The 24,706-nt window shown below is 48.0% G+C and overlaps 1 protein-coding gene across 5 annotated transcripts in view; it reads right to left on the bottom strand.

Annotated features, from left to right (window-relative positions):
* ATXN1 (ataxin 1) overlaps nucleotides 1-23,051 on the bottom strand; it is a 453,250-nt gene extending 430,199 nt beyond the window's left edge. For 3 of the 5 annotated variants that reach the window (XM_062185423.1, XM_062185421.1, XM_062185434.1), the window contains exons 1-2: nucleotides 22,866-23,051; nucleotides 14,373-14,487 (exon numbers count right to left, since the gene is read on the bottom strand). The gene's annotated coding sequence lies outside the window, so the exon portion shown is untranslated. The remainder of the gene's footprint in view (nucleotides 1-14,372; nucleotides 14,488-22,865) is intronic. The other 2 variants (XM_062185432.1, XM_062185429.1) reach the window with 1 other exon arrangement.
* Nucleotides 23,052-24,706: the final 1,655 nt, after the last annotated feature.

Below are 24,706 nucleotides of genomic sequence, written 5' to 3'. Positions count from 1 at the left end.
CAACGACAGAGCTACGACATGGGTTCACAGGGATGATGTCCAAGAGGTGGCCTCTGAAGCCGGTGTCATCCGTGAGGGCGGTCCAGAATAAAATGGTGATATATTATGCCTCCTGGCAAGTTCATAAATACTCTGAATGGCAAAGACACAAGTCTCCAGGACCTCCAACGAAGATCTTGGGGCAAGAAGAGATGTCCATCAGCACTTTCTGCTCTGTGACCTGTCAGAGAGAAACATTCTTAGCTACGCCATCACCAACCAAAACTCGCCGCCAGGCAGAGTGTCCTGAAGGAAAAGCTGGAAAGAGACTTGGTGGGGGTGGGGGTGCCTAAGAGAGTGATGGCCTTCGTCTCATTTGCAGTGTCATTAATGAGGCTGCCAGATAGAAAACCTGACTTCAACCAACCTGAAATGTGAATCAAGATTCTTAGTATTTCTGCAATGAAAGGCATGCTTGCCAGCCACCAAGTTGCTTCTGCAGAGATACAGCTGGCTTCCTCCTAACACTTTTTATCCATCCGTCTGGCATCAGGAGGGGACAGTGTTCTTTACTAACAGATTAACTGCAACATGTTGTAGGACAGTAGAGATTGAATTAGCATGGAAGCCACTCGGGTTTCTTGCAGATACAAACGTCCTGCACCGGCTCCCTCTTGACCAGGAGGCTTAAGGCTGATTCACAGGAAGCTGCACAAGCTTCCTCTAAGCTCTCCGGCAACTTCTGGTAACAAGACAGCAGGAAATGATGGGACTGGAGCACCTGCAGACCCACAGTGGGAAGGACTTCTCAGCAGATGGCATCAGATTTCATGATCTCCTATAGGAGACCCATCTGCTTTCCTGTAGGTTTTAAGCTTGCTGACACGGATGCATTAAAGGCAACACAGATCAAGCTGCTCAACTGTAGGGGCCAGCGCTATGGCATAGCGGGTAAAGCCGCCGCCTGCAGTGCCGGCATTCCATATGGGCGCTGGTTCGAGTCTCAGCTGCTCTACTTCCAATCCAGCTCTCTGCTATGGCCTGGGAAAGCAGTACAATATGGCCCAAGTCCTTGTGCCCCTGCACCTGCGTGGGAGACCTGGAAGAAGCTCTTGCTCCTGGCTTTAGATCAGCACAGCTCCAGCCATTGCAGCCAACTGGGGAGTGAACCAGCGGATGGAAGACACCCACCCCCCCGCCCCGCCTCTCTGTAACTCTGACTTTCAAGTAAACAAATAAAATCTTAAAAAAAAAAAAAAAAGATGTTCAACTGTAAAGGTACAATGGTTGCAAAAGCAAAAGTTCTCCATCTATCCATCGAGACTAGGCTTAGGGATTATAAACACATCGAACAACTCAATTTATGCTGAAATGTGGTAAAGGGTAACTAGGGATGGACATATTGTCACATTTCTTCACCTTTCCAGTTCCATCTCCACTTTTGCTCTTTTGGGCCAACACAATTAAACAAAGCCATGCCCTTTCATTCTATAAATTCCGAGAGATAACTGCGTAATTCCTGGACTATCTTGACTGCATTAGGTATTGGAAAAGAGAGATGAGCTACAAGTCGGAAAACAGGAGCTACCTGTATTTCTAACCACTGGAACCCAATAGATTAGTCAACCTCATAGGTTCCCTAGAAAAGGAGGAGGGTGGTCTCTCTACACACGGAGGCATTATAACTAATCGCTGAAGCAGGACACTCAGATGCGGTGCTGTGCTTCTATCAGTTGAGGCTGGCCCCGTGACACACTAGCCAGCGCACATGGTCTGGACGACTGGTTTCTAGGGCTGTAGTTACTAAATCAGACACTCAGCCTGCACCACACCATTAAGAGGCAGGGGAGTTTTGACTAGTCCTACAAGAGAAACAGGAAACCTAGGACTTCCCTCCCAGTGGAGTCTTTGAAGGCCCAGGACATTTCAAATGAGAAAGTTAAAAAAAAAAAAAAAAAAAAAAAAACTGTAAGGAAATCATTTCCTGAGACTTCAGGGCAAAGAGTTAAATTAAGTGCACCATTCAGAGGCAGAAACTTGGAGATAAGTCACGCAACTCTGCACAGCAGGACTGCAAACAGCCAGTGTTCCTTATTCCCAGAGATTCATAGGCCTCTAGGATTTTAAAGATGCTATGAACTGTGTGATTTCTTGAGTTTTGTCTAGAAAAGGCTCAAATACTATTGACAGAGACTCATGTTTCAAGGTCATATTCAGAACATTTGTCTTCATCTTAACATTGCTCACTGTTGACATTCTCCTATTCTACCGTCTAGGATGACTGGAATAGATCTACAGCTTGCTGAGAGAAAAATAAAAAGAAAGGAGTCTTCCTCCTTTTCAATAGGTTTATAGGGATTGTTTAAAACAGCTCTTTCACTTGAGGTGCTGACATAGAAAAAAAAGGAAAACATGTTCCCTCTGCAAAATAAAGTACAAAGGGTCGGTTCTAAGAGGCTTAAATAGAACCAGAAAGCTAATAAAGCAACACAATTTGCACATAAATGCTGTCACCATATTTCAACAGAAAGTAAGGTTTTGTGGTGCAGCAAGTTAAGCCGCCCCCTGAGCACCAGCATCCCATGTGGGTGCTGGTTTGAATCCCAACTGCTCTACTTCCCATCCAGCTCCCTGCTTATATGCTTGGGAAGCAGGGGAAGATGGCTCAAGTCCTTGGGCCTCTGCTCCCACGTGGAGAACTGGAAGAAGCTCCTGGATCCTGGCTTTGGATTGGCCCAGTCCTGGCCATTGTGGCCATTTGGGGAGTGAACCAGTGGATGGAAATCTCTAGGGCTCTCTGTCGTCTCTCTCTGTAACTCTGCCTCAAATAAATAAATAATCTTTAGGAAAAAAAACCAAGGTTTTATGGGAAAGAGATTTTAAAACATATAACTAAATCTTTTTCTTCTGTCAATATAATAATAAACTTGTCTAATGAGCATAGGACCACTTAGAAAAGAAAAAGAAAAAACAAACCCAAACTGCCGTCTTATGAAAAGTATCATCAGATCAGGAACCAGAGAGGCAGCAGCCAGTGGAAAATGTTTCTTTTTCACTTCCTGATATAAAGGCTGTCTCCCCGAAAAAGTCACAACCTGAGGTCATACTTCTCCCTAGTGTGGGTTCCAGGGACCCAGGAGGCTACAGAGGTGGAGAGGAAATGGAGCCTGGAGAAGGGAAAGAGTAACCCAAACTCATGCACCATCCTTTCTGCCCTACTTGGAGCCCCCCAGAGCAGAGCAGGCATAAAAGCTCTTTGAGGAGCTGGCGCTGTGGCGTAGCAGGTAAAGCTGCCAACTGCAGTGCTGGAATCCTATATGGGTGCCTGTTCAAGTCCCGGCTGCCCTACTTGCCATCCAGCTCTCTGCTACAACCTGGGAAAGCAGTAGAAGACTGCCCAAGTCCTTGGGCCCTGCACCCGTGTAGGATAACCAGAAGAAGTTCCTGGCTCCTGGTTTCAGATCAGCACAGCTCTGGCCATTGCAGCCAATTGGGGAGCAAACCAGCAGATGGAAGACATCTCTCTTTCTCTCTCTCTCTCTCTCTCTCTCTGGCCGTTGCGGCCAATTGGGGAGCAAACCAGCAGATGGAAGACATCTCTCTTTCTCTCTCTCTCTCTTTCTCTCTCTTCTTCTCTCTGTGTGTAACTCTGACTTTCAAATAATTTTTTTAAAAAAGCTCTCTAGGACACTTCTCCCTGGAGATGGGGTGCAGGGAGGCTATGGCAGTCCAATGACTTAAACTTCTCCTTCTAATGTTGGGCCAGAGCCTCTACCAGGTCCTGTCATATAGGCTAACACAGAGTTCCTCTTACCCATCACCATACACATGGACATCCCCGACCCGGCAAAGATGTCCTCATCTACTACCAACAGGACAACCACTAGACAAACTCACACACTGTAGAGGAGGTGAAAGGCCCCCTGGCTGGCCAACAGCAAGGGACACAGGCCTTCTCTTTAGACTGTCCTCCAACCCCCTTGGTCCCATCCTAATGGGCAGGTGATATAGAGAAGGCTTCAGGGCCCTCCTGGCCCCCTCACACAGTTCCCTTTCCATACACCTGAACCTGCATAACCTTGCTCAGAAGCCCGGAAGTACCCTCTGCTGGACTGACCTGAATGAGAGTGAGGTCACAAGAGCAATGAAGGGAAGCTGAACATGAACTTCAAATTCATTCATTCCCTCAGCACAACAGCTGTGCTTCTGCGAATCCTCATGCAATCAAGATTCAATAGGAATTTTTTCACTATGAACAAAGACAGTTTGAGACATCCAGAAACAAAGCCATTTTTCTCCTACTGAATTTCAATAATAATAGCGTTTTGTGCGGTTGTAAGTGCTGCACCGTAAAACTTAAATAACACTGAGAGAATCCACCAATAGAACTTTTTGTTGCAGAAAATTCATCACTGGGCCTTTTTCCTATCCTTTCCTTCCCCTTAGCATGGGCTTCTTATGCATCTGTGTCACTTTTATCACACACACATCACTTTGTGATGCACAAAGCAGTCACTCAGAGCAGTTGCCACCAGCTTTTCTTACTGCTGAGCTCCCCGGGGGCCCAGCCCATTCCAGACCACAATCATATAAGTCATGGTCTATGTTAATAGATGGGATCACATCCAATTTGTAACAAATTTGCATCGTAGAGGGGATGCCTGTATTGATTGCAGGGTTACATAAGCCAAATGGTGGGCAGAGGGCAGGGAGTCCCGCCTATTACAGAGCTGGAGACAGGGTTACAATGTATTACAGAAAGGTTAGATTTTATGAATGAGGAAAGGGCTGGCATTGTGGCCCTGCAGGCTAAGCTGAACCTGCACCTCCTGCATCCCATATGAGCTTTAGTTTGAGTCCCACCTGTTCCACTTCTGATATAGCTCCCTGCTAATGCACCTGGAAAGGCAGTGGAAGATGACCCAAGTGTTTGAACCCCTGCTACCCATGTGGGAGGACCAGATGGTGTTCCTGGGACTTGGCTTCAGCCTGGGCCAGCCCCAGCCATTATGGTCATTTGGGGAGTGAAATAACAGATGGAAGATCTCTCTCTCTCTCTCTCTCTTTCTCTCTCTCTCTTCCTCTTTTACTGGCACTTTGCCTTTCAAATTAAATAAATGTTTTTTCCAAAAAAAAGTCCACTCTGACTTCAGAAAAGAAAACTGGTTGGACCAGAACAATGTTATATCTCAAGAGGCCATTTAGAAGGGACATCACAAGCCAAACCAGCCTGGCCCCACTGAGCCACATGCCCAAGTTCAGACCTTGAATCCAGACTCCATCTGTATCTAAGAAGTGTTCCCAGCCTACCGTGCAAAAAGCCCTCTCCAGGCCAGAGCTCTAACAAGAAGGGAGCAGAGGGGTATGGTGTCTCTGTAGTTCTCACATGGATAGAAATCAAAGCTAACAAGCCTATCCCCCAGCAGGGCACCTGCTAACTAAGAATGTGCAGTGGAGGGTGGGAAGACCCTCACCCAGGAGCCTGGGATAAGGTTCCTTGGTTAGACTTCATCCAGGCCTCCAGGCCTGAGAGAAGGAGGCTGCAAGGTATTCTACCTCCCCTCAATCCCAGGGCAAGACTCCCTGAGAAGCACAGGGAAGTTAGGGGGGAGAATGGATGCAACAGCCAAGATCCTGGCACAGTGGGCAAAGGCCAAGGAGTGAGAGCAGGTTGGGGAGAAGGGGGAGGAAGCACCAGGGTTTCAGCAGGAAACGGAGCCCAGGGAGAGCAGCGGGCAGTAGAAAATGAGAACCCTTCCCAGCAAGGCCTGGGGCAGACGTGCACTGTGGTGATCTCCCTTCTTCCTTCCAGGTTGATCCTGGGCGGGATCCAAAGTAAAGAGAGACCCCAATCATCTAAAAACAAACTTGTGGATGAGAAAAAGCACCCCAGTTGAAACCAAGGAAAATTGGACAGGGGAAAGGGCTGGTGCAAGCATGAGTTGAAAGGATGACTATCTGGAACACATCAAGAGCTCATCTACATAGATTAGAAAACATCAAGACTCCCATTTGCTAATTGTGTAAAGGACAATTAGTAAATAAACAGAGAGGGAAATGTTCTGAGAGGCATCAAAGGAATGCAGATTTTAAAACCAAACAGCCTATTAAATTAGTCAAAAAATAATAATAATGATGATAAGCTTCACAGTTAATCAGGTCCAAGCAAGACACATTCCTGTATCATTAGCAACAATGTAAATTGGTAAGGCCTTTTGGAAACCAATTCAGAGCAAACACTGTACCTCAGTGCCAAGGCTTCTGATGTGCACGCGTCCTAAAGAAACAACACTTAAGTGTGCAAAGATCTTCACTGCAGCTGTATATAGTAAACAATTAGAAACAACTCAGATGTCCAAAAATGATACAAAACTTAAATTAAGATAGAGCAACATGATAGACTGTTACATAATCCTTGCAAATGATCATTTTACAGTCTTGCTTGCAAATGAGAATGCTAAATGGGAAAAGCAAATTTGAAAAAGAGACAAATGTCACATTATCAAGAACTGGAAGACGACATTGAAAAGTCAGCATGGTGGATGCAGAGTGATGGCGACATTGAAGGGACTTTTTGCTTTTCTTGGATTTCTGATGGTTCTAGGCTTTGGTCAATATGTGTTCAAAATGCAGTATTTCTATCAATCGTGTGGCAGCGAACAGCATCTGCCACGGAGCAGACCGTCCCATGGAGAATATCACCTCTGGATCAGTGCAGGGAATCAAGTTCTTCCCCAGTTTCAAGGACTCAAACCTTGCCCACCAAGACTGGCTGCTCTGAGAGGCTCCTCCTGCCCTACTACCTCCCAAACACAGCACTCTCCTATCTTCTTGTTTTTTTTTTTTTATTTCCAGCTCACACATACTGGGCCTTCCCTTTCTTTTGTGCATGGGGGGTGGGGGTAGAGATGTGCATGTATTTGTTTTTATTAGTAACTGTGATCCTACCATATGCAATATACCTAGTGAGTATGCATTTGGTTCTTCCAACAAGCCTGTAAGGCAGGCACAGCTCTCAACCCCATTTAGTACAAGGGGAAATCGAGGATCCTAGATTTAAGAAACATGACCAGGACTATACAGCCAAGGAGCCAGAGGTAGAATTCAAACCTTTCCATTTAAAACTCTCACTTTTATGCATCCTAAGTCCTGCCTCTTGCCTTCCTCTCTGCCTATAAAGCAAAGTGAAACAACAAAAAACTCTCAAATGTCACCTCCTCTATTTGCACTAGCTGCCTAAAGAAACTATTAATAATTGCAACGAAGAGGCATCAGTATGAAATGCTTATAAATTAGCCACGAAGACAAGGCGATGCTGCACACACTAATTGGAAAAGTTGGTGCAGAAGAGAAAACGAATTACCTAGAGACTAAAACCTGCACCTGCAGGTAAAACCAAATGACATCAAAAGGATTTCTACTTGCAAATTAAAAGCAGAAATGTGGCCCTTGATACTTCTGCTTAGAAGAGCAGAGCTTCTGGGCTCCTCCTGCAGCAAAAAATAACTGCATTAGCTGAAAGAGTCTCTCCAGTTACCACACATTCCACCTCCAGAAATGGCTGCTGTTCGGGACATACAAGCAAGAACAATCAAAGGGAGCAGAGGAAGTCTTGGGAAATAAAACTAATATAGATGGGGTGATAAACGATTTTAGGCACCACTTACGACTCACCCTCTAAATAATGACACCATCATAGCTAAAATATAAATTCTAATTAAATACAAAACCAAACGAAGTCAAACAACAGCCAATGATATTTGACAGAAGCAAAGGGAAGAAGGACAATAAAATCTATTCATGGAACAGCACAGTGGCAGAGACGGACGGGGCCTGAGAGATCAATTCTTTCAACTTCAATCCCCTTGTGGTTTGAAGACGGGGAAACTGAGGCCCAAGCAAGGTGGATGCAGCAGCCCAAGCCACCCTGGTGTGGGGCAGGAAGCTGCTGCACCCCCCCATGTCACACTCCCGCCGCAGCACATGGGAAAGCAAGTCCTCTTTTAATCACATTTTTTAAAACAGCATTAAACATTCTATAAATATTAAATTCCTTTTCGGTAATTTCCTAATGCACAGGGGCGCCCTTAAGAAAGAAGCCTGGTTTTGATTTCTTTTGCAGAGCTGCACACTGCTCAGGGTTTAACCTCGTAGTGAGTGAAATATTAACAGGCCCTATAATGGTTTCAGTGTTTCTTCAGGAAAGCTAAACAGAAGTCGAAAAACATATCCCCCAGGCCTACAGTGGAGTTTCTGGAGCACACACGAAACTCCATGCTCCGCTCCGCTCCACAAGCCCATCACCGTTAAGTAACTCATCAGAAAATAAAGAGGGAATTACCAAAGGGGAATTGCCAAGCAATTAGTTCCCTCAAGCAGGTGACATACCACTCTGGCAGGGAGGAGCTTCGCGGTTAGTCATATGTCACACTCAGAGCCTCCTAATCTGTAAATAAAAACGTATCGCATCGCTCTGAGGGAGGCGGGCGTGGCCTCTGAAGACAAAAATAAAAATCAATCCTTGGTGACTGTCACTCTGGCCTTCCCCAGGCCGGCAAAGAGAAAAGGGCCCCTCCCCCTCCTCCTCCTTCTTCCCCTCCCCTTCCCCCTCCTCCTCCTCCTGCATCATCTTGATGGGCATCAGCTAAGACTCACTGACTGCTCTGATGAAGGAGGGAAAACTGGACTGGGACAGCCAGGGGCAGAGGACAGCACCAGGTGTGAGATTCGGCACGGCCACCCTGCCTACACCCTGACCTGCTTTCGCCACCCGTTTTGTTCTCAGAGCTTGCCGTCAGCACCGCAGCACCCGAACACACTGAAGAGCTAAACAGCTCCTATCTGCCAAATAGTGCAAGCTGAGCAGTGACCCAGTGAAACTCTTTTGAGCGTCAAAAGTTCATCGTCTCACTGGAACTTGAGATGCTGAACAACATTTGGAGCCAACGTGAGTCAATCCCCCCTGAAAGAGATAAGCATATTGCTCTGTCATCGTTTTCTTCCATTAATGATTATTCAAAGTGCGTAGGAATCTCAGGGAGGCAGGAGGAAGAGGGAAAGAAAGAGAGGAAACAGAGCAAGGGCAGTTTGCATCAGACTCCTGTGGGACACTCCACAGGGACAGGCAGGCAGCCAAGAGGGCTCCAGGCCCCATGCACCCTTCCTGATCCTGACCTCTCAGAGTGGATGCTGCACCTGTGTGACAGCTCTTTCAGTATCGCTCTTGGCCACCCACCCCTGGCCTTCTGTACTCCACTATAGGCATCTTAGGGACAGGACTAAGGGCTTCAGCCACAGGTAACAGTGTATGCTGGGACCCAAGCCTCGGGCAAGTGAGTGGCACCCTCCGTGCCAGCATCCTTATCTGTGAAATAGAGACAACAGCAGTGCCTACCTCCAAAGAAAGCAGCAGTACTGAGAATAGTCAGTGAGAACTATCGACCAACCCACAATCCCTTGAAGAGCCTCTCTTGCCGAATGCCTCTCATGCTATAGATGCTCATTAAAAATGCATGTAGGCTGGAGTCAGTGCTGTGGTATAGCAGGTGAAGCCACCAACTGGAGTGCCGCAACTGGGTGCTGGTTCGAGTCCCGGCTGCTCCACTTCCCATCCAGCTCTCTGCTATGGCCTGGGATAGCAGTAAAAGATGGCCCAGGTGCTTGGGCCCCTGCACCCGTGTGAGAGACCTAGAAGAAGCTCGTGGCACCAGGCTTTGGATCAGCTCAGCTCCAGCCATTGTGGCCACCTGGGGAGTGAACCTGCAGATGGAAGACATCTCTCTCTTCCTCTCTCTCGCTTGCCCCTCTGTAACTCTACCTTTCAAATAAATAAATACATTTTTTAAAAGACTTATTTATTTGAAAGACAGAGTTACAGAGAGAGAGAGAGAGAGAGAGAGGTCTTCCATCCGCTGGTTCACTCCCCAAATGGCTACAACAGCCAGAGCTGAGCTGATAGGAAGCCAGGAGCCAGGAGCTTCTTCTGGGTCTCCTACATGGGTGCAGGAGCCCAAGGACTTGGGCCATCTTCTACTGCTTTCCCAGGCCATACCAGAGAGCTGGATGGGAAGTGGAACAACCGGGACTCGAACCAGCACCCATATGGGATGCCGGCACTGCAGGCGAGGGCTTTAACTCTCTGTGCCACAGCACCAGCCTCAATAAATCTTTTTAAAAAAATCTGTATGCTGAAAAATGTGCCTGGAATTGTTTCCTCTATCTCATTCTGTGTTAACCTTCTTGTCTTTGATGACAGTGAAGTAAGTCATTGCCTTCCTCTTAAGTCATTTGGGGTAGCATGGACAGTCCATTTAAATAACCCAGTTCCAAAAAAACTCAAATAATCCTCAAGTTTTTCTATATATTAAGACAGACTGCTCACTAACATCCCAGCCTTCCCATTCACCTTGAGTCATGGAGTCTTAGGCTAACTTTCTCCCAAGGAGTAAGCTTACTGATTCCATAGTTTTTATTTTCTAAGTGGTATCAATGGAAGCCGACCATTCAAAGAGCTGTGTCTAGGAGATGGGAATACCCATAGATATTAGTGTACTTCAAAAAGTTTATGGAAAAATGAAATTAAGAGCTAAGTTCATTTTGGTGCAAGAAAAATTTGAAATCCATGCATACTTTTCTTATACTATGCTTTTTCAGGAACTTTTGGACTATCCCTCGAATATTTCCCAGAAAGCCCCTGGGACATTCTCTAAGGTTACAAAATACACCCATAGGAGTGGATGTATCAAAGGACAGTCAATGAATTGCCACAAATGAACAATTGCTACAGAGTCAAATCAATGACACAATGTGATTTATACGTTCCACATGAGATGAATAAATCAAGGGAGCCAGAGATCAAAGGAAATCCTGGAATTGTTGTTAATATGTACAGGGCTCCCCTGAAAAACCTTCTTAATAAAAGTGTTGAGATAAAAATGGGGAGGGGGGGTCATGTATTTAGATGAATACAGATAGCGCATGTGCTGAATTTCAAAGGCAGTATTCATTTTCATACACACTCAGATTAGATTTGGCTAAAATTAGCTGAAGTTCCTATTCTGTAAAGGTCTTACAGGCACAAAGATTTCAATAAGATTCTACGGAGCTGGAGCACAGCACTGGATGTCCTAAGTACATGAGCTGTGTCACCCAGGTAGGAGACCTGGATTACAACCTCCTCTCTTGTCCCATTCCTCCGCCACCTACCATCCCTCCCTCCAGCCAGGTCTTAGAGAGCAGGCACACCACGGCCGGGCTACAGCTATGCTTGAAGCCACCCTCCGCTGCCTCTTACCGTCTCTCGATGTGAGAGCCGATCTCATCCCTGAAACGTAGTCATTCCCGCCCCAGTGGCAAGCTCCCTGCCAGGCACGAGAAGCCACAGCCCACTTTCAAAGATCACTTTTGAGCCAACGACTCCTCCAAATTTATCTCCAGATCTGACCTCTCAGCAGTTTCATTGCCACACTCGCCACTGCCTGCCTGACTCTAGAAACTGCCATCTCCACCATCAGCCGGGCTTCGCTGTTGTGATCCTGCCACTTAAATGGTCTTCCTCCTGCTCTCCCCGTATCTTCCCATGCAAATGCAACCCAGCAGTCAGAGTTCAACTCAAAGGATCCTCCTCCTCGAGTGAATTCCTTCCACGTTAGAGCACACCCTGCTTGCACAAACCACCCCATTCTGCCTGGTATTAGTGACCTCACAGAATTTCTTCCTCCTCCTGCCAGACGACGAAGAACATAATCTCTCCTTCCAGTAGCTCTCACTTACTCTCATTCCCACAGCACCGTGAAGCAGTTTAAAAAAAAAAAAACACTACACAGTGAATAAATGAATGAATCATTTCTTTATATAGACCATGCCTGTGAACAAGTGTTGGGTCATAACTTGCTACAGCTATATCACATTTATAAAAGAACTGGGAGCCGAAATAATTGCAATCTAGGCTTTCCTTTTTCAAAAAGCTGAATGAGAGTTACAGTACAACATGAATGATACCGTTTGCCTGCCTACGTTTCACCATCCATTGTGAGGACTGTAATGAGGCTATTATTTATGCAAAATGTTTAGATGATGTGTGTAAGCTTCCTTTAAATGTGATCACAGAAAATGTCAGCTGCTTAAAATTCAAGGTGACTTTGCACTACTTTGTCAGTAACACAATATGAGTATTCATAAGACGCTCCGGCTTGCTTAACAGATTATAAAAACCTGGCTCACTTCTAAGTTGCCCATAATGACCGAGAGATGAATCTTGTTGCCTGTTTTTCTCCCAATAAAATTCTTCAGATGTTTTGTGATCACCAATAGTTCTCTTTAAATACCACAGATTTTTTTTTTAAATGACATGTGTATTTACCCCACAAGCAATTAAACTCTTTCTCCAGAAACTTAAATGGGAGGAATTTCTGCTTAGCACACTATTAAAATGGGTCGCATCACGAAGAGGAAGTATCAGGAAGACCAGGAAGGCTGCCACTCTTTCCTTGAGCTGTTACTTGTAGATCTGACAAGGCTCACCTTGCCATGTAACTCCAGGTTACTGTAGTTCTGCTCTAAGGACACCTCGCTAATTTAGAGCAAAACAGTGGAAGGAATTCAGTTCCGAATTTCACCCAGCTCCAGCGTTTAGATGACTCTCTCCCACCTCCGCCTCGCCCTTCATAGGATTTTCCTGGCTACCCTTCCTGAAGCCTAACACTCAGTCACTCAGCTTTTCATCTTATTCAACCCACAAATAACCCCATTTATGCATGCAATTCATCGGTTTATCTGACAACGATATTTTAAAAATAAGAGAGTTGTGATATATTCAGAACTTAAAATACAGGAAAAAAAATAAAGGCTCCCTGGCTTTGCAGAGTTGTAAATGTCTACAAGGTGGATACAAAGGTGAAGGTCAAGGTCTATTTACTGGATCCTAGACATGCGTGGTTCAGGAGCAGACATCCCAAAATGAGACTGTCACAATCACCAGGTCAAGATATGAATCAGGTGCCAGCAATGATAACTTGTGTTAACACATTGCAAACCACAGGCCAGGCACCATTCTACCCAGAGAGCACACATTATTTCATTCCATCCATCCTCAAGGCAGCCCTATGAGAAAGTACTAACCTAAGTTATTGCCACCTGACACATGAAGAGAGTGAGGCATGGACAGAATATAGTTAGGAGCAAGGTCTCAAGAGCAGTTCCGGATTTTAAATCTAGAAAGCTGGTCCTGAACTCCATGCTCTTAACTGGGATCCTGTGGAATTTACATGTAGCTGGAAAAACTGGACCTCAGGTGTAGACAGGCCTCTCTTTCGTGAAAGAAACTCGTGACTCATTTAGACAACGGACGTTTTGGTAGTGCAAACGTCTCGACAAATGGGTTTTGATCATGCAGCTGTTCGGATGAGATGTTGGGAAAAGTAGACTGTGCTTCTCACCAAGTAAGGAAACACAGTGTGACCTGGGGAGGAGCTGCCTTGAGACCACGCACCCCGGCAGCTCCCAAACATGGGAGGCATCAGTACCTAGGAGGTCAATGGCTCCAAGGAACCAGCAGGAAGCATTCTGATTCAGGAGATGTCAGGTGGAGCCCCAAATCCTACTTTTTTAAGTTCTCCAGGTGATTCTGCTGCCTGGCTTGGGAAGCTTGGATCTAGTATCCGTTGCTTCCAGCAGGACTGCTCCCAAGACAAACAGAAATTGGTCCCCTCCCTTCTATTTCACAATCTCCCTTGGTTGTGTACAATGTTCCCAAACCCTGCTGGTCCCAAGTTGCAGCTCGCTTCCATCTCCCTCCTGCTTTCGATCGAGGCAGTGCCCTCCTGTCTCGTCTTCCACAGAGAACCAGAGCCATGAGTCATCAACCCTTGCATCCACCCTGTGTCTGCACGACGCCACAGGCCAGAGAAATTGACTGTACATGAGAAAATCAGGAAGTTGTAAAATCTAAACAGACACAAAGAAATTCAAAAATTCAACAAACACTGGTTGCTACTCACCGAACAAACAGTTCCCTGTCTCCCTGTGCATGGACTATACAACCAAAAAACACTCTTAAAATGTGAAGTCTGCGACTTCAGATGATTAACATAAAGTTCACGAGCACAGGTAACAATAAAATGCTCAGGGTCCAGCCCCAAACAGCAATAACCAATCACTACAAAGGCAAATTCAGACTTCTCCATGAATTGAAGACATTAAGCCAAGAAGAGAATATACTTTTAATCCAAGTTCGAAAGGAATGATTTTAGCAATTCCTCATTTTCCCACACAATGTAGTTTGCAAAGAAAATTATATTCAGCAGTCAACCGAGCACTAAAGCGTAGCTGGCAGGTGACTTTCCCAGGCCAGATTTTATCTTCAGATGGAAAACAGAGCATCACCAAATTCTCACCTGACATAAGATGCACTTCCCTGCCGAGGCCGTGGGGGAGGAGCGGGTGGCGTGAGGATGAAACCCAAGCCTGCGTCTCGAAGGGATCACCCCAGTGGTTTGTTGCACGATGGCCCTGCAGCCGTTCAGGAAAAGCAGGAAAGGAAATCCAAAATGAGAAACAGAAGAAACCCCTCCCAAGAAGCCTGCCTTAATATGTTTACGCACTGAAACATGAATTTTAAGAGCACCCAGATTTGAGAAGGATACAGATACCAGCCAGCTCTAAAGGTGGGTCTGGTTCTAGTCAGCAGGACTCAGAGGGAAGCCAACCACAAAAAGGTCATCCCCTCAGTCAAATTAAGAAGTCGGTCTCCCCAGTGAGCCAGCCACTGTCACTCTTTCCCCCAAAGCGGCTAGCAAACGCATGCTGGTTATCACAAGGAATAACGGGTGAAAAATGGGCATGGATTGAACGAGAATTGAGCTGAAGCCTAATTTTAACATCTAGAGTTTTCTATCAACATGCAACACGAGAGCCATCAGCTATTAGCACACAAGTCCAAGGGGACAGAAAAAAAGAAAACATGGAAACAAATTTTAAGAGGAGACACGGGCACCAGACTTTCCACTAAACCTTAAATAACTGGATTACTGAATGTACTTTTTCATTTTCATTTTGTCACAGTGCCTTGCACACAGATCAGTAGAATTATGTCCTGTATGATGAATGAGTGTGTGAATCAATGAATGAAAGAATGAGTCTTCCATATACCTTTCCATCAGGGAGCCTGGTGCTTGTAGCAGTGTTGTGAGGTAAAGACCTATACATAGAAATGGAAGACATTGAGGACTTGATCTGATAACATATTTTTTAGCTCTGTTAAAATTATATTTTTAAACACTGGTAATTCCGAATTATCCACACTACACCAAGAGAATTGGTAGCATAGTTATTAGAATCCCCAAACTAGTAAGTGCTGGACTGATTTTCAGTCTTTGAGGCCTGGAGCTGATCTGCATGTTTGTTTAGGCTGATTTTAAATTTAGTTTGGGTTTCCTAAGCTCACGCCAGGTAACAGTAGGAAGGAGAAGGCCTGGGATTGTATTGGGTGTCAGAAAGAAACTATTCTGGAGCGATGAATATGATCTCCGATGTGAATAATCTGTAAACAGGTGAGTGAGCCAATTATCCCTGGGTACATGGCAACGCATCTCAGTCGTCAGGATTATTTTCATCCATACACACTCACTATTTTTAAGAGCACAGCCCAGCTGGAAGGGAAATAACTTCCAATTCTTTCCAGCACTTCTCAAAGTAATGAATAGTGGCCAAAGTATTCTTCCTTCTAACTAATCCATTCACCAAGCCTTTATTTAAATAGCTATTGCATGATTGGGACTGCTACACAAATGAAGTCATTTCTGCAGTCCTGGGTTCCCCTATGTTTAACCTGGGTGTACAGACAAGCAAGGCACACTGATGTAGGTATAATACCTTTTAAATCCTTAGACGACACCATCCCTCCCTCCATCAAGAAGCTTGCTAAGTTTCAAATATAAATAGAGGCAAAGCGAAATGGGGATTTGATTTAATCTTGCACAGCACCTCTTCTGAGGGCTGGGGTGAAGAGGCGGTGTCCTGCTTTTATCTGGTAGGACCTCCAATGTCTCATGAAAACACTGGATACTCATCTGCCAACAAGCTGCAGGTACGGTGGATGTGCAGACAGTGCTTTAAGGGTTCACAGTTGCGAGAGTGTTTAGATATTGACGTGTGTGCACACAATCCTATTTACATATTACCTGGCAGATAAGACTTTATAGAGTTCACATTGCCGTCTCCTCCTATTCTGCTAAAGTGCAGAGAACAGTCAAACATGATGCAAAGGCTGTAAAATATTAATTTACTCTCATGTTGGCATGCCTAGTTATTACAAAAGCATCCGTGTCGCTACACTAGTTAGGGTAATAAAGAGAGTTCCACTAACTAACTAAATTCCATCCGAAGGAAGAAACACAAGGAGGAAAGTAAGTGCGGATGCCTTGCAAAAAACAGACCAACAACATACAAGAAAAGCCATAGAATGTTTTACACAGTCATGTATGCTACAGATGGAACAGTTAACACTTTAAAGGCACAGCAGAGGAACAGAATAGAATATTAATTAGTACTGAAGACTGTCAAGAAAGATGGCCCAAATAACCTTGATGCAATGGTCAGGAGAGACCAGGAGACTTAGGGGAGAGGGGGCCAAAGCTAAGGGCACAGTGAAAGCTGTTACTTGCACTGACAGGAAAATACATGGACTTTGAGCATTAGAAGTGTAAGTGACATCAGTTAGCAGCACTGATAATTACCACTGAAAACTTCTGCTAAATACTCCCTGGAAGCCCATTAGGTTAAAGGGTACCTAAGTGGTTAAAAAAAAAAAAGAGAGAGAGAGGAGAGAGGAGAGAGGAGAGAGGAGAGAGTGAGAGAGAGAGTTCCTCTTAGGTCAAAACACTGTAATTAGGCAAATCTCTGCCCCTTTAAGTCTCAAACTCTGATTACACTACAATAAATTTTCTGAAAAGTGGCTTTCAGGTAGGCCACCAGTATTGCTTACACTTTGGCAATTATCACTGTATTTTCTTTACTCCACAAATGGGATGACTTCAAAATTAAAGAAAAATCAATGACACATTTGTGCTTTGATATCAAATAAAATATAATGCTTGTTGTAATAATTCTAACCATGTCTCAGCATGTTCGTGATGGTAGTAATATGTAGTACAAATACCTACACTTCATTAGTCTGAAAGGTCCACATTACAAATGACCTTATAAAGGGCCATAAAATACGTTACTCGGGTGGGCATTTGGTCTCGAAGTTAAGTCGTTCATTTGGACACCTACATTCTATTTCAGAGTGCCAGGGTTTGAACCTGAGCTACTCTAATTACAACCCAGTTTCCTGCTTATGTGCACGCTGGAGAGCTGCAGAGGGCGGCTAAAGTATTTAGGTCCAGCTATCTGCTAAGGTGCTTGGGAAAGCATCAGAAGATGGGCACACTTCAGCCTGGCCCAGCCCTCTGCGGCTGCAGCCATTTGGAGAGTGAAACAGCAGATGGAAGATCTCTCTCGTTCTCTGTTTCTCCCTCTCTGTAACTCTGCCTCTCAAATAAATAAAATACATCTTTAAAAAAAATAATTAGGTGCTTGCCATCCATGTGGGAGACCCAGATTCAGTTCCTGGCTCCCGACTTCAGGCACCAGCCTGATCCAGCCCTGGTTGTTTCAAGCATTTGGAGAATGAACCAGGGGAAAGGAGCTCTCTCTTTTCTGCCTTTCAAAAATAAAATTAAAATAAACAAATAAGAAAAAAGCTTAAAAACGTTACCATATTTATAAGCACAAAAACATATAAATATTTATATGAAAGAAGCAATCAAAAACCTTTGCCAGAAATATATTATTCACCTAAACAACAATCTTTTTATTTCTTCTACAAATTTATACAATTCTGTGTTCTTTAAAACCTTGATCCAGTTACAGTTGTCAGCCAAAATTTTAAAGTCTATGAAACACTATATACTCATTTTTATAACACTTCTTAAAGTAATTTTAAGTAAATTTATTCCATTAAATTAAATGAAACTAAAATGTGAACAGCCTAATTGATGACTAAAAAATTAATATCTTCTAAAAAAAAGTCTTAATAGCCTAGAACAGAAAATTACTATCTCTATTGGGATTCCTACAGTTTATTGTTTTCAATGCATTTAACCAAATAAGGAGGGCCTGCTTCTGATAACCTTGGAAGTATGACCGGAACTAAATCTGCTCTTTGAAGCAATTAAGCTGCACGGATCTAAATGCCTCCAGAAGGCAGCCATGCAAACTAGTGAATTACTCCAAAAATATACAGCAGTGGGAGTCAACAAAACTCCCACCCTCTTAGGCTGCTCTAAGTCCCTTTACCTGTGCAAATATGGAAGCATTTTAGAGTAGAAACTACAGATAACCATAGTATAAAGCGTTAACTCCTCCACAGAGCTGCTTTTGTGAGTTTCACCATTCTACTGAACTTGTTTAGTGACTACCTTCTAAAAGGAAGCAAAATGAGCCAGGTGTTACAATGAGTTCATCACCAGAAACAATCATTCAAGGCATGTGCAAAACCAAAATCCACTTGACATTTCAGAATGGGAAAAATAAATAAATAAAAAGCACAACAGTACAGAAAAGGAATGTGAGTCCTTGAATTCTACACTAGCAACAAAAATAGGAGCCGAGAAATGTTTATTAATATTTTCATAATCTCATACCGATGGCCTCTCTCAGGACTCCCAGACAACTTAGGGATGTTGAAACTTAAGGCAATCTACAGATATCAGACATACAATCTGATGGCCAGAGGGCTTTTCTTTGACCTTTCTCTTAAAAGATAATTCAGGGACCCTGGATTCACTTAAAAAAAAAAAAAAAAAAGGTCATGGCAAAATAGGATTAAAAGGTAAGTTCATTTTGGTACAAAAACATTTGAAACCCAGGCAAGATTTTGTCATAATAGGCATGCATGAGTTTTTGGGGGAAAGTATGTTTGACAAAGTACCACTCCTATTTACCAAACCCTCTTAAAACGAAATCCAGAGAGGAAAGATATTGTCTTTCATAGTACATTTTTCATACTTATTGTACCATGAATTTATTTGTGCACTGAAAAACACACATTCACATTTTGCTACAAAATATGCTGCAAAATATCATCCAGGACCTCCAAGGCAGTGTGTGAAATTTAAACTTCTGTGTTTTATTGTATATCTTGCTTCCCTTGTATTTACCTCCCAGAAAAATAGCTCATTTTAACCACAGCAATGCTTCACCTGACCGGGCCACAGGGAGTCTACCAACCACATGAACTCACTAAACAGCACAACCTCATAAACCCCCTGCGAGGAGCGTGGAGATAGCTCTCTCAATCCTGACCCCAGGGGGAAAAAAAGAAATTCATTCATTTAGCTTTGTGGTCATAAAACTGTAAACAGACTGGCAGGGTCATAACCAAATCCAAGCATTATTAGTCTCCATTTTTGTCTTTCAAATACCAGGGAAATGAAACCACTCCATCTTCCCTGGTCTAACGGAGCAACACAGCACTTCCAGGACTAGCGCTGCTCTTCTCTTTTCCTGAATATCATTTTCCTTTGCCTAGCAGGCTTAACCAGGCTGGCTGTCCCTCATGCAAAGACTACAATGTTGCTCTTCAAATGCCCATTACATTAGATCCTAAAACAGAATGCACCCAGGTTGTTTACAGAGCAAAAGCACTACCCTACTTAGTATCAGTTTACTAGTAAAGGCCTAGCTCATTCCTTGCCTGAGGAGGGGAAAAATCTCTTAACTAATTACCAGACATCATTAAAGATCAGAGCCAAGAGATCCAAACTGAGAAGGAATTCACTCCAAGGTCTGCCTACTGGTAGTAGCAGGTTTTGTTGCAGTGGATATAAAGTTTCAAAATGTGACAACAGGGATATCCTTCCCAGCTCAGTAACTTCCTCCTCAGGAGTAAACAAAAGGGCAGCGGTCACTATCAGCAAGCCAAGCTCCAAGGATGAATGCTGTTCACACTTGCAAGGGTTAAGTGCCTGCAAGGCCAAAGGCACCAGACTGCAAAAGCAATGTTGCTTTCCTAAACTCTGAGAGGTTTCTAACAAACCAAATACTTGTTGATCTGCTCACAATAAACACCAGCAGGACTGTCAGGCTCCTTTCACCGTCTGTGGGGATGCATTTACATACTGCACCCAGTGACAACAGCCTGCTGGTGTCCTTTATAAAAGTTGAGTAGCTAGAAGCCTCATTCAGTGCCTCCCGTCCAAATGACTGCAAGAAGATGCAATTGAAAATCGTGAAGTCTCCCGTCTGGCTTGGGCAGCACAAATACTGCGCATAAAACACTTGGAGTAGTTCAGGGACAAGACAAACCCACCTGAATGGACGAGGAACACTGTCTGTTGCCATGGCAGCCTGATCTAATTACAGGAGTGATGAGGGCTGGAGTAAGTGCACCGAAAACCTACACCGCCGCCGCCGACACGTATCCACAGGATGAGAAAGACAGGCGGCCAGGAGGTCCAGGGGAGCCCTTCAACCTCTGTTTTACGGAGGAGGTGGCATTCAACACCATTTATTTGCAGAGCTGCTAAAATATTGACTGATGCATGCAATCAGGGGAGATTAAATGCCAGAGCAGTGGCTGCTGTGGTGCAATCCTTGCCGAGGGAGTTCATGTGCAGGATTTTCTCTTCCACCTCTCTACTGATTCCCTCAGGCATCAGCTTTATTCCATAGACAGCTCAAGTCGGCTACCTCTTCCCACCCAAGGACCCGGAGCGGAGGCTTCCCAGGGAAAGGCTCCCCAGAAACCCAAACAGAAGCGGCTCGGTTAGCACACTCGCAAAAGTAACTAGCAGTGCCTAAAAATAACCACTCGGTAACTACCCACTGCAGCGCGCGCTCCATAAGGATGCTGCTGAAATCCGAAGAGCAGCCTGCATTATACAACGCGAATGTCACCGCGATGTGACTGCGAGATGGCCCAAGCAGCCCTCCCTCGCACAGTCCCGTCCCCGGGGCGCGCACGGCGGGACGCGCAGAGAGAGCGCCACGCCAAGGCATTCGTTCTTCTTCCGTGGGAGGAAGAGGGTCTCCTCCCGCTGCTGTCTCCTGCGGCTCGCACGGGGAAGCTATGAGTCTCTTCGGGGACAAAACCAGTTCGGAGGAGTCCCTACTGCACAACATACGGTAAACAAAATAAAAATAGCCAGCCGCTCTCCTTAGCCACACGGCGCATTATATAACCAGCTTCCGATGGCTTTTTTTTTTTTTTTCTTTTGCCCCTACTACTCTTCAGCAATTTCTCAACCTCCCGAAGTATTTATATTACCCTCCTTGTAGGATTATGCACCAAGAAAGCAAAACAGGCACGGGATCGAAGCGGACCTCCTCGTCCTTAGAAGCTTTTTTTTTTTTTGCTTTTTCTGGCAGCCTCTCCAGAACCACCCGACTTCCACCCCCCAACTAAGCTCCTTGCTCAATCTCCCTAGAAAACCTGAATTGTTTCGGAGCCTCCAGCCAAGCCCCCCTACGTGGTCTGAAATAAAATGAAAGCGCAAGCCGCGGAGTTTCCGCAGGCGGCCCGAGGGCGCGGGGCCGAGGACGCGGCAGGCGGCCCCGGGGGCGGCGGAGCCCCCTCCCGGCGCGCACTCGTACCCGCACCCGCACCCGCACCCTCTTGCTCGTACCGCGCCGCGCCGCGCGCCCACGCCGCCTCACCTCTCGCTCCGCCTGGCCGGCCGCGGCCCTGCCCCCTGCGGGACCGGCCTGCGCGCAGCACTGGAACCACGTAGGAGGCGGCGGCGGCGGCCGCGGGAGTGGCAGAGTGTCCGGCCCGGCCCCGAGCGAGCGAGCGAGCGGCGGGGCTCCGAGGCGCATCCCAAGCCCCGCAGCGCCTCCTCCTCCTCCTCCGCCGCCGCCGCCTCTTCCCCTCCTCCTGGCTTCCCATTCACCCTCCCGGCAGCCGCGCAGCCCTTCACTCCCGGCGCAGGGCAGCGCCCGCCGCCGCTCCTCTGCTCCTGCCGCGGGCGCTGGCGGGGACGCGGGCCCGGGCTGGGGCGCTCGCGGGCTCCCGGCTCCGGGCGGCGGCGGCTGCACATGATCAGGAAGCGGCCGCACCAACAGGGCGGCGGTGGCGGCGGTGGCGGCGGCAGCCAGGGCCGCCACCGCCACTCCAGCCCCGCTCCGGGCACCCTCACGCCGTGCGCCGCGCGCCAAGTCCGGCCCGGCGCCGGGAGCAGCCCTCTCCCAGCCCGCAGCTGCACGCCCCGGAAGGCCGGATTCGGCGGGCAGCCCCCTGCCCGGGAGCGCCGAGGCCAGGCGACCACCGGCGGGGAAGCCTAGCCCTCCCGAGCCCCGCTCGCGCTCACCGCCCCCCTCTGGGGAGGAGGATCGCGAAGGAAGCGGCGGGGGGCAGGAGGACAGCGCGACCCCCAGCCGCCGCCGCCTCCCCGCTGCGCCACCCGGAGGGAGGAGGACATGGTTCTCCGCACTAGCGGCCGGACCGGCAACCGCCGGAGCGGGGCGCCGCCGCCGCTCTCGCCACCCGCGCCCCCCGCCCGGGCGCGCCCCCTTGCCCGGCGGGCGCCCACCCGGGGCCCCGGCAGTTCCCCTGCGGGCCGCGCCGGCGCCCAGAGCTGGGGTCCCGGCCGGGAGGCTGGAGCTGGGGACGGTTGTATACACACACACATACACACACACACAACACGACGCGTCGGTTTCCCTCGCTCCTCTTCCAGCTGTTTTCCGTGCAGCCAATTGGGGTTTGGGGTTTGTTTGCTGGTTGTTGCTTTTGCCCCTCTCGGGGGAGCGGAGAGAGGGGCGGGGGGATTTTAATCTAAATAAGGGGCGAAGGGGATGGGGGAGGGGGGAGAAAGAACCAGAGGAGGAAAAAAAAAATAGCCACTTACTGTAAAGTGTAAATGGATCTGGGGTTGCGTGGGGAGGGGGGACAGAGGGAGAGAAACAGTGTCTCGCGGCCGCTGTGGCTCTGGCTGCTGCTCCACGGGGCTTGTTTTGGATCCCCCTGCAGTGAACAGGTCCTGTACGGCTCCGCCACTGTAGTAGAAATGATGTCTGCGGTATACTCTGCTCTCTCCTCCTCCTCCTCCCCCTCCCGCTCGCCCTCCCTCCTCCCTCCGCCCGCCCTCCCTCGCGCTCTCTCGCGCTCGCTCGCTCGCTCGCTCGCTCCAGTATGTAAATGTGTAATAGAAGCCAAATATGGAGCAGTTGGCGGCCGCCGCCGCAGCTCCAGGATCCGACTTCATGGGGGGGGAGGGGGCACCCCCTGGCAGGCGGCCCGGCGAGCCGCGCAGAGCACGGCGAGCGCACGGCGGCGGCGGCGGCCCGCGCCCTTAACCCTTCGGTGCGCGTCGCCGCCCGGGGACGCGGCCCCCGGGGAGCCCCGCGCCCGGCGGGCCCGCGAGGAGCGGGAGGGAAGAAGCGGGCCTCGGTGGGGGTAGGGCGGAGCGGGGTGGTGGTGGAACCGCTCCTTCCAGGTTCGGGAAAGGGGCGGGGAGTTGGGACGATGAGGTCATTGGAGCGGTGACCGGGCCGGGGGAGGGGGGGGGTCTTTGAGCGCCTTCCCGGGTCCCGCCACCCAGTCGGAGGGTTGCAACTCGGGCAGCCTGGGGTGTGGGGGGCTGTGAAGGACCCAGGGCGGGGCGGAGAGGTCGGCCGTTTCCCATCCGGACGGCACTTGGTCCCCGGCGCCGCGAGGAGCGGACCCGCAGGCTCGGTGTGCGCCTCCTCCGCTGCACGCTAACCGGCAAGCACGGCTTGCTCCGGCGCCCCGGAACCCAAACCCTGGGGCCGCGGGGCCGGCTCCGGCGCGCAACTCTGGAAAGTTGAGAGGCTGAGTCCCGCTGCGCGCGGCAGCCCCACCGTTGCGGCCAGTGTAAGCTGGCGACCCCCGGGAGCCGCCCTCCTCTCTCTCTCCCTCCCTCTCTGTCTCTGCAGGTCGGGCGATCGGCTCCGGGCACCGAACTCCTCGGTGGCGCTAAGCTTTGACACACGACCTCCGCGCGCGCACGCGCCTGCGTGCGTCCCTCCCGCAGCTAATTCGGGATCATTAATTTCATCGGAAATGAGGTAACCAGCGGAGGAGGCAGAGAAAGCGAGAGGAGCACCCAACGACGGTTCTTGCGAACCCGCGCCCAAGTACTTCCTCGGGACTTAGTCGGCAAGTGCGGTCCCCAGCCCCGCAGCAGCCCGCGCCCAGCCAGGCCCGGCCGGCGCGCGCTGGGGCGCACCTTGGCCCGCAGGTGCGGCGCCTGGAGGAAGGGAGCTGGCGGCTGCGACGGTTCTGGAAGACCAGGAGGTGTCGGGACCGCGCTCGCCCTCCTGCAGGTGCTCAGCACGGAGTGTCTGGAAACACGATCCCTGTGTATCTTGCCTGCGAGCTGCGTTTGCGAGACCTTGTGGCTGAGTTTGCCCATGACCTAACAATTTAGTCACCGACCGAAGCGGGGTGCAGAGTCACCGGGAGAAATGCAACAACGCCGTATTGTGGAGCCGGAGTGCCTCCGAAGTAAAATCCAGCACGCTGCGAGCCTGGGAAACGCTTTTGTCCTCAGATTTTTGCAATGCCATATCCGTATGCATGGCTGCTTAAATAGAACCACGACTGTTCTCTCTTGCTCGTTTCCACAACTTTTTTTTTTTTTTTTTTTCATTTAAAAGTCAGCGATCGTGACGGTTTCAACCTCAGGGTGATCGTCGGTCTCATTACAGCCTCTAGTGGACAGTTAAC

The sequence above is a fragment of the Lepus europaeus genome, chromosome 3, assembly GCF_033115175.1.
Source record: "Lepus europaeus isolate LE1 chromosome 3, mLepTim1.pri, whole genome shotgun sequence".
Taxonomy (NCBI): domain Eukaryota; kingdom Metazoa; phylum Chordata; class Mammalia; order Lagomorpha; family Leporidae; genus Lepus; species Lepus europaeus.
Note: the sequence above shows the minus strand (reverse complement) of the source record. Positions and strands in the feature narration are given on the sequence as shown.